The following is a 10,359-nucleotide window of genomic DNA, read 5'->3' on the forward strand; positions in this document are numbered from 1 at the left end:
GTGTTGGGGATAAAGGCGCCTTAGCCTAGCCGTTCATGTATTACTACACACTGATAGTACCTGTGCCTGCACATTGCAGCTAGTAAGCACCCATCATTGTCACTTTATTATTTATTCTTTCAGTGACATTTGAATAAAGGGAAGGCCAGCCACACATTGTGACTATTGGAGTTCCCACATTGTGTGTGTCTCTCTCTCTTGCTCTTGCGTCTGCCACCATAGCTCTTGCTCCCACTCATGCTTCCACTTCAAGGCTCACCTCCCTTCAACTGGTATCAGAGCCTTCTTCTTCACGAGCTCTCGAGCTTAGTCCAGCACACTCTCAACTTCCATTCAAATACCTACAATAGTCATATCTTTGTTGGCAGTTATAGCCACTCCGTTCGAGCTTCCTATGGGTTGCATTCTTCTTGGGCAGCCTTTGAGCCTTCTCGAGCAAGTTGGAGCAGCCCTCCATAGCCCTCACCCTATTGATGCAACATCACGTTGTGTGAAATATGCCCTTTTTTTTAGCAACAGCTCACGTTTTTTATCTCCTACATTATATCTTCTTCATTGGGCAGCTATACAAGCACTTATACAGTTGGTTTTGATGTTTGGCATTGATCCTTCCACTCTTGGCATTCGATTTGAGTGCTAAGATTCAGTTTTGGACTATTATAACATTCTACAGACTATCATAAAATAGGGCAACACTTATCTTTGATGTCTACACTCATTGCCATTGGTTGGATGATGCTCGATAAGGCCTAGTTGATACTTATATATTCGAGGATGCTATGTCATTGCTTGGAGTTGATTTTGGACTGATTTAAACACTTCATTTACTTTTTTTTGGCTCAAGTTTGCTAGCCGAAAATACAGGGAAGCACTCTATTTGATGCTTCTATGGTGAGCTTTGTTGGTCTTATGATGCCTGGTTATGTTGAGGTGATGTCTACATGTATGGGAATGCTATACCCATGTTATGGATTGGATTTGGAGCTGATTTTGATATTGAAATAGCTTAGTTTGATAGTGTATTCAATACTGTATATAAGAGGGTTGAACTTCTTTTAACAAGGATTTAATATGCCTATTTCTCCTGGCCATGATTTGAGTGTTCTCTATGCACTATTGATGTGTAGAGATGCTAGTACATTGGTATATCATATGACCATGATTTGAGGTGGCTTTCAGCTTGATTTGAAGAATAATTTACTCAATTTTGACAGTGATTTTTTTGTTGTAATAACCAGGGCTGAGCCTATTTGGTTAGTGTATGCTCTACTTATTGGTAATCACGAGTGCTTCTCGGGTGACTCATATGACTACAAGGATGCATATGGAGGTTGGCACATGCCTTGTATTGCTCCAGAATGCCTTTTGAGCCTAGATCAAGCTCCGTCTTGGTTGGCATTTGATTGACATTGGTCTACAGTGGCATGCTTTGTGACAATCATTATGCCTATGGTCTTGCTTGGCCCTTCGGTACATGCTTTGATGCATATGTTAGAAATGCATGCTCCTTACATTGTCTATGTTTGATTGCCACTTAAAGCTTCAGTTGGGCTTTCATTTGCATACTTTGGAGCTCTTGGATGCTTATTTGGGTTGTTAGAGATTTGACATTGACCGCTACGTGATGTACTCGATGTTATAGGTGATGCTTGACCGATCACTTGCTCTGGATGCTCTGTTGATATGCGGTCTTGGCTCCATGATGCCTTATGTATTCACATGCTATCTTTGAGCTTGGTTGCTCAATTGACATTGAAAATTTGGCCAATGGGAGGTTCATGCTATCTATGGATATTGCAGAGCTTGTGGTTTATGCAATTGAGCTTCTTGAGTAGATGAGATTGGGATTTCTTACATGTCTATACTCTTGATAGATACTTGTCTGCATTGGATGCTTTTGGGTTGATTTGATCCATCTTCTCTTTAATCATACACTGATCTTTGTCAGGTCTCCTATCAATTAGGCATACACCTAGCTTGTCTTACTCTCTGAGTTCTTTATACCAGGGCTTGTATCCTTCTACTGACATAGATTGCTTTGACATATTTGGGTGTTTGGCTCATGGTTTTTGGGTTGTTAGAGTGTCTTTTACATGCCCGGTTCATGCAGGATTTGACATGGTAGCCATACTTGACTTTGGATCACTGTTAGCTCATTGTTTTATGCAGACTGTGATGTATTTACTGAGCTTAATCATGTAATTTTGATGTACTTTTGGTACTATTTGGTGGAAAAATGGTCATTTTAGTAGTTTCTCTTATTTTCAACTTGTTTTGGCAGTGGTTTTGGATATTTTACTGCTAGTTACAGAAGGTTATGTTCTGCATAGTGTGCCTATGTTGTTTGACTCACTATGGCTGGTCATCTCAAAGATACAGCTTAGGGTATTGAGTTTTAGGATAATTTGCATCCTTTATTTCTTCTTGGCACTTTACCCAAGTCTTGGGATGTATTTCACACTGCGATCTGTACCAACAAACTGGATGGGATGAAATTGAAAGATGTAGAGAGTCCTTCCCATAAGGAAACTTGATCTGTATTCGTTAGAGGTGGCAGAAGTGGCAAGAAAGATAATGATTGTCATGGGAAGGACTCTCAAAAGTCCCAATCTAAGTCATGTGGAGAGAGCAAGTCCCATGGACATAAGTCGATCTTACATGCCATTATTGTGGAAAAATAGAACATATACGACGGTTGTAGTGCCATAAGATGCGCGATGACAAGCACAAAGAAAAGGGGAAAAAAAGTGTAGGAGAAATCCAATGATCGCAGCATTATACTTGCAAAGTCCAGTGTAAAGATTGAGGAGATAAATGTCATGCAACTTGAGGAGTTCGATAGTGACTACATCTTAGTAGCCTCTTCATGTGATGCCTCTCAACTGATTGAGACTCAACCTATGTATGCACAATGTTGGCTCTTGGATTCGAGTTCGTCTTTCATATGTATCGCAGTGTATCTGGTATTATGCACTTAGGTGATGATCTGTCTCTTGCTATTGTTGGCACTGGTGATGTCACTCTACAGTTTCCCTCTAGTAGTACTTTTGTTTTGCATAATGTACGTCATGTACGTGCACTCAGTAAAAGCCTTATGTTTGTTGGGTAACTTGATGATGTAGGTTATCATATATGCTTTGGTGATTCTACATGGAAGATAGCTTGTGGCAGGCTTATTCTTGCAAGAGGTGCCAAGTATGGCAACCTCTACCCCTTGGATGTATCTTGTACTGTTGACCATGTTTTGCCAATGGGTTCTATCCCACATGTATCTCTCTGGCATGCTCATCTTGGGCATATGTCACTTATTAAGAGAATGAAAATGCTTAGTGCTTTGTAATATCTTTCATCTTTTATCTACTCGCATTTTGAGTCATGTGATCATTGTTTATATGTCAGGCAAACTAGGAATTTGCATAAAAAGTTTGGTATTCCACGCATGGGTGAGCCTTTGCCTCTTTCTTGTGCATTCAGATATATGTGGATCCATGCCCTATCAGTCATTAGGGGGTGGGAAATACTTTGTCACATTTATTGATGAATATTCACGTAAGGTTTGGGCTTATCCCATAAAGCAAAAATCTAATGTCTTGGCAGTCTTTCAACGTTGGCTTGCTTTAGCAGAGAACCAATTTGGGGATAGGCTGAAATGTATAAGGATAGATAACAAGGGTGAGTATGTCTCATGTGCCGTTGAGCAGTTTTGTGACGAGCGGGGTATTAAGCGTCAGTTGGCTACCCCTTACACCCCTCCCTAGAATGGTATGGCTGAGTGTATGCATAGGAATATCCAGGAGAGGGTCCATAGTATGCTTAGCCAAGCAGGATAACCACAATAATTTTGGGCTGAGGCAATCTCTATTGCCATGCATCTCATTAAGAGGTCACCTTGTAGTGGTATTGACTTCTAGAGATTAGCGGCCCTTAAATGATAGGACTAGGTCAAGATGAATATGAAGACCTTGATGACCCAGTCTTGATCCTAGAGAAGAGGACTAAATGCCCTCCTCCTTATAGGGATCTCCCTGTGTTTCATAGGCTACTAGATGAGGATCTGATGGTACACTTGAAAGAATATGGCCTAGCTTGCCTTGCAAGTGGGTCTGACGATCTACATCACATGCTTGTGTTCTTGAGTACCCTAAAGGGAGAGGCCAGGAAATGGTATTGGAGCCTCCCAAGAAGGTCAATCAAATCCTTCGAGGAGTTACATGATTGATTTTTAGATGAATATGAAAAGAAGGTTCCCATGACTCACGTATTGGGACATCTTATGTAGACTCGAGAAGAGTTGTATACCTTCGTCAAAGAGTACATGAGAGCCTTTGATGACATTTTGAAGCTTTGGCCAAGGAAAGTCAATCAACTACCAGAAGATGTACTTGGTGAACTCTTTGTTAATGGCTTGGAAATAAATACATAGTTCCAAGTTAGGATGAGAAACCCTAAGTCATTGAAGGAGGCAAAGATTCAAGCTAAAGATTATGAAAGATGTATTCAAAGATGTTGGGAGAGCTATTAGAGTTTTCACTACACTCTTGAAATCCATAAGTATTGGCAACATTTACTGAATGTTAGTTATTATTGAGGTGCAAATGATAGGTATACTAGGGAGAATCCTAGAATTAACTATAAAGACCTTGAGACCCATGAATCCTAGCATCCTAGTGTAGCCAATCCCATGTTCCAAACCCATGCGCTAGATAGAAATGGGTGTAGACCTAATAGGGGAAGCGGAGTGGTTGAGCAACCCTTCAGTGGTCTAAGTTTAAATCAAAATCATGTCAACGAGATGACGCCCCACAACATAGCTAATATATGCTGCCATGTGGAGGCTGTCTCAACCATTGAGAGCCAAGGTAATAGGGAACCTGGGATTTACAATGGTAAAGATCCACCTAGACTTGAATCTAGTAAAATGATTCGATTTAGGGGAAATGATAGATAGCTAGTGAGCCAAGAAAGATCGGTCATCATGAAAGAATATCAAAATAGAGGAAGTGGTGGCAGCCAATCATGCAATGCAAAGATTAGAAAGAGATGGTTTTGGAGGCCCAAAATCTCTAAAAGTGTGGCTAGTGTGCTAGATCACAAGCAAAGAGTTTGAGGTGGATATACTATGGTTAATTCCCAAGTGGATGAGATTAGAGGCCATAACGATATATCTAGCAATTTGCACCATTCTGGGATGCATCATTATGATGGCCTAGGATTGAGTCCCTACCTAATTTGGCTAGTGACAATGACACATTCAAAAATCCAAATAGGAAAGGGTCACATGAGCTGAAATCTGCGGATCTCTATATAGGAGAGGCCTTTGGAAAGTTGGAACAACCAGCCTATTTGAAAGGTAAGACATTCAAGCCCAAGGAGGTCATTCATTCAGCTAATAGTACACAAAGAGGAATAGCCCATACTGAGGTTATATTAGTAGGAAGGCTTGGACTTGTGACTTTCGTTTAGCTTGGTTAGTATGACAAGATACATTTTACATGCCAAGTAGACCATATTTGGTTAGAACAAAATGATTTATGTTAGGCTAAGAGGGCCATACGTATGTTTGGTGCATGTACGTTTAATGGTTTTCTATTTTAGTGATTGCATCATATAGGTTGGATGAAGTACCTGGATGGAGCCTTTTCTGTGTGGGAGCTTCTTATGGCCATTCCACGTGGTATTGTCACCTTTCCAAGTTTTCCTCTTAAACTAATAGTGTTATATGTGTATGTGGGGTTCTTTTCTATTTTTTTGTGGGGACTCGCAATCAAGGCATGAAGTCCTAGGGTTTGCTTAGGTATATTTGGGGGAGATTTGAATAGTTTTCTACCTCCTGTTAGAACATTGTTAGGCATTAAAGACCTGTGATAGAGGGTAGTCCTAGTGACCTTGTCCTTCCTGCTTGCTAGGCAGTTGTCCTAGGAGTCCCTTCTAGTGTGAGACAGTTAGCGAAGCTTTCCAAAATAGCAAAGAAGAGCAAGTTTTGAATATATCTGAATATAAAAATTTCAAAGGTGTGTAAAAAGAGGTTCTAACCCCTCAATTAAAAAAAAAAAACCTACAAGCAGTTGATTATCGCCTTGCAGAGGCCTAGTAGGTTCCTAGGGATGAGTTAGACCTGTGGGCCGATGCCTTGTCTTCCTAAGGGTAGCAGCTAGTTGAAAAAATAATAAGGAAGGTTGGAGCGAAAACAAAAGTGAGCGAAAGAAAAGGATTAAGTGTCACCTTGTGAGAGCTTGGTAGGTTCTTGGGTACCGAGTTAGGACCTGAGGCCGATGCCTTGTTCTTCTTGGGTCACTCTACACTTAGCTCCCTCCTTTTTACACGTCCAAGTATGGAAACTTTGGGAGGTAAATGTGCTAATAAAAATATGATGACCAAGCTATAGGAGTCCTCGCCTAGTAGGAGGTCGTGGTCCAGTTTTCATAAGTTAGGTAGGTAGTTAGACCACCACTATGATGACCTCTTTGATAGGGTTTTTAGCTAGTCCATGTTAGAGTAGTTGGTTAGCAACTTGCTGTAGATTTCTGTCAGATTATGTTGGACCTATCCCTTGTGGATTCTCATGCCTTGATTCTATCAGGGGGTAGGGTGAGAGTTGTTCTTGAGATTTGTTGAGTATATTTTTTGGTGGCAACTTGATGCTTTCTTTTGTTGTTGTTTGTGCAGATCAATTTGTGGGATTCAACGAGTTGAGTTGCCCTATCCTGTGGTTGCCAATGAGAGTTGCATTTAAAGACCCGTAAAGTGTTGAAAAGGAGTAGATTAATGCAAATTTTAGGCAGGAGTTTAAAGCCGATGGAAGCGGAACATAAAGATTCGACAATTTTTAGAGATCAAGGAAGATGGAAATGCAAACTTTGACCGTTGTGGTGATTGTGGATTTTTAGTAAAATTTTTCGATGGTAGGATTGAAGAGAGAGAGCTTTCTGGCCATTTTGAATGTCAAGTCGGTCAGGCATGATTTTTCAGATTTGGAATAGAGCATCGAATGAGATACTAGAAGCCGGACAATTCAAAGGTAGAAATGAACCAACCAAAGGAAGTAAATTGGGCATGGCCCTTTAGGGGGACCAGATGCCCCAAAAAATTTCGGGGGGGGGGGGGGGGGGGGGCATTTTTGAAATGGCAGTGGTAGCGAAACAATGCCTTCTTGGTGACGATTTCATGGAGGGAGGCTATGAAGACTGCACACAACCCACCAATCAGAGAATGAAAACCTTCATATTCAATTTCTCGCTCCTCATCGCTGGTCTTAGATCAAGAAATGACGGCCTGGTGGAAAAGTTGAAAAACTAGTCTTTCTCTCTCCTCCCTCCTCTCTCCTCTTGATGGCTCTTCGCACGCATGATTCTATGGAAGAAGTTGAAAGCAAGATGCTGATGGAATAATGGAATCGGAGTGAAGGAGATGAGAGATCAGAGTTGGAGAGAGCATCAACGGCCTCCCAACCATTAAATATGTGCCTCTAAAATCGGGTTTCTATGTGTAAGCAATCATTTCATTTGTTTCATGAAAGATGTTTGATGAAATTTTTTGTAAATGGATGCATTTGATTGATAATGCTGAAATTTATTCGAAATCTTGAAGAAAACCATAAAAATTAGTTATTTAATAATTTACATCAAAACACACAAAACCTACGATTATGCGGTTTTCATGAAAATTATAAAATTTGGGAATTTTGTTGTGATTTTGGGGTTCACATGGAGTAGAAATGAATGTAAAATGAATTCTTAGTAATTGTGATCCATAAATTAGAAATATCAAAATTTTATCTAAATAAATGAAGAAAAATAGTGAAAAATAAAAAAAATTAGTTTTTTGTGCTAGAAAATTAGAAAAAAATATGCTTTATGTTCATGAATGTATAATATGGCTAGAGCATGAGGGATAAGCCTCAGTTTAGCTTGTCTTCATGTTAGAGTCCGTTTTTACCACTTTCTACAAGAAAAACACATGAAAACATCGCTCTTTACACCTATCAACAAAGCATAATCTAAACAGTAGGGGGAAAGAGGGGTTTTGATGCTCATTAGTTGCTGAGAACATATGAAATTTTGATCTATTTGTTTGTGCATACCATATAGGACGTTTATAAATTAAGTTTAAAGGAGTCAAGCAGCATGAGGATGCTCGGTCCCTTGGACACCGCTACTTACGCACACACCATGTAAAAAAATCTAGAGTGTGGCTTCCTTTTAGATTTAGAGAGCCAATGCCATTTTAGACATTATTGTTAGTGTCCATGGTTAAAAAATATTAGATTTTAGTCAATTTTTAATAGTCTAGATATTATCTCTTGTAAAAAAATCTACAAAACTATAGATAACTTCTAGATTAGGATGACATCTAAAAGAAAGCATGTAGCTTTCATCTAATTTGAGAGGATTTTATGTAAAAAGAGAGATTAGCAAAATCGCGCGACGCGTGATTGCTGTTTTCAGGCGGTGAACAGCACTCCAAAAGTGGGAGATGAAGAAGGAGTGATCTGGCAGGATTCTAGCCAAGTGTCCTTATATTTAACCCCCCTTTCGGAGCCATTGATAGGATCAGATTGGTGATCTGAGTAGCATAGAGGAAGGTATTATTTTGTACACGTTTTTGTCTATTAGAGTTATATTTTCTCATAATGCTAAAAGAAACTGACAGGCTTCATCTCTATTAGTATTCTTCTATATCTTCTAATTCTTTTTTTGAAGTATTCTTCTACATCTTCAATCTCTTCGAACCCCTTCTCTTCTGTCTACTCCTCTCCTTGAATCTACCTTCACCCTGTTGTCACTTATCTTCAATAACTTGGCTTGACACCTTCAACCCTTCTCTTATCTCTACCATCTTTGGAGTCTAAGCTCTTGAACCCCCATACATTCTTCTCTTGCCAAACCCTTGTGGTGATCTTCAACCCTATACGCTGTGACATTGGTGAACCTGACGTGAAGGTCGGTGCAAGAGAACTCCAAGATGGGGGATTCTTTAGGAGATACTCTACAACAATTGGTACGCATACTACAACAGACTCAACAACAACAAATCCACATGTTACAACAACAACAACAACAATAAAGGCAAGAAGAAGAGAATATTGATTCCACAGCTAACAAGGCCCTAGGCATGAATTAAAACAATTTAATGGTTAAAATGTCTCTGTTTTCATTCATTTGTATGTTGAGAAAATGCTATTCTTTGGTGTACTGCAACATGCATGGAGCCGTTATTTTGCCAGACTAGCCAAGCATGGTCTTCAAGAAATAATCCATGGTCTTTTCCCACAAGATGCGGATTGGGCTGCATTCAAAAAAGCCCTATGCGAAGAATTCTTCTTACAAGACTTTGGCTTTATGACGAAGAAAAGTTTCATTGAATGGGTTGAAAAACCCAACAAAGGTTTAGCTGCAATAGCTCTATACCATGAATTTGAAAGTAAATTTGGGCAACTTGATGCTGAAGACCAACAAACTATGGAAGGTCAGAAGATTGAATTATTCCTTAAGACTGCAGATCCCATTCTGCAAGAAAAGATTGCTGATCACCTAGAAGATGCTATCTTCGAATCAAGAGTCAAGACTGCATGGATAGATGTTATTGATGCAGTTAACATGATTGCTCGAAGAGAGCGGATGCGACTAAGATTGGGCTCTACTTTAACTTCAACAACTCCATTGATGGAGCTTGTTCCACCTTTAAAATCCCCTATTCCTTTGACTAATCAACCATTCTTCTATTCCTTCTAAAAATGATGTCATGGATGAACTTATTAAAAGCATCCGTGACCTTCATTTGAATCTTACAGAAATTAGTTCCAAAGTAGAAAACCTGGATGTCAAAGTTGAAGAATGAGGACGATCATCAACTCAAAGACCCATGAGAGAAGGCTTTAAGAGGTGATGTATTTGGTGCGATAGCCAACAACATGACAAGAGGGAGTGTTCTGCCTTTCGTGAGGTTGGAGCACTGAAGCCATCTTTTGGAAAGATGAAAAAATCCATGCAATTGAAATTGGTCTTCCACTAGAGCCAAATTTTGGCAATGGTGGAATGAAGAAAAGATTAGAAGATTTAGCTGTAAAGAATGCCTATGTAGCAATTGATGCAGCTACCTATGGGCTACAAATTGAGCCAACTAAATCAAGTTTGAAAACATGTAAAGCTAATGTGCAATCTAAAGTATGGATGCAGGCACTAGATCAAATGAAACATGGTAAAGCAGCCAAAGAAGATTTGGCTAATGCCAGTCAGTGCATTTGAGGAATAATTGGTTGGAAAGAACCGGTAGATTCTTTTTCTACCTTTGCACATTTGGCTAACGCCAATCATAAAGAAGTCTTGATTGAAGAAAATAGAAGAGAAGATGAACTAGGGG

The sequence above is a fragment of the Lygodium microphyllum genome, chromosome 11, assembly GCF_053477565.2.
Source record: "Lygodium microphyllum isolate KBCC chromosome 11, Lygodium_microphyllum_v1.1.10, whole genome shotgun sequence".
NCBI classification, from domain to species: Eukaryota; Viridiplantae; Streptophyta; class Polypodiopsida; order Schizaeales; family Lygodiaceae; genus Lygodium; species Lygodium microphyllum.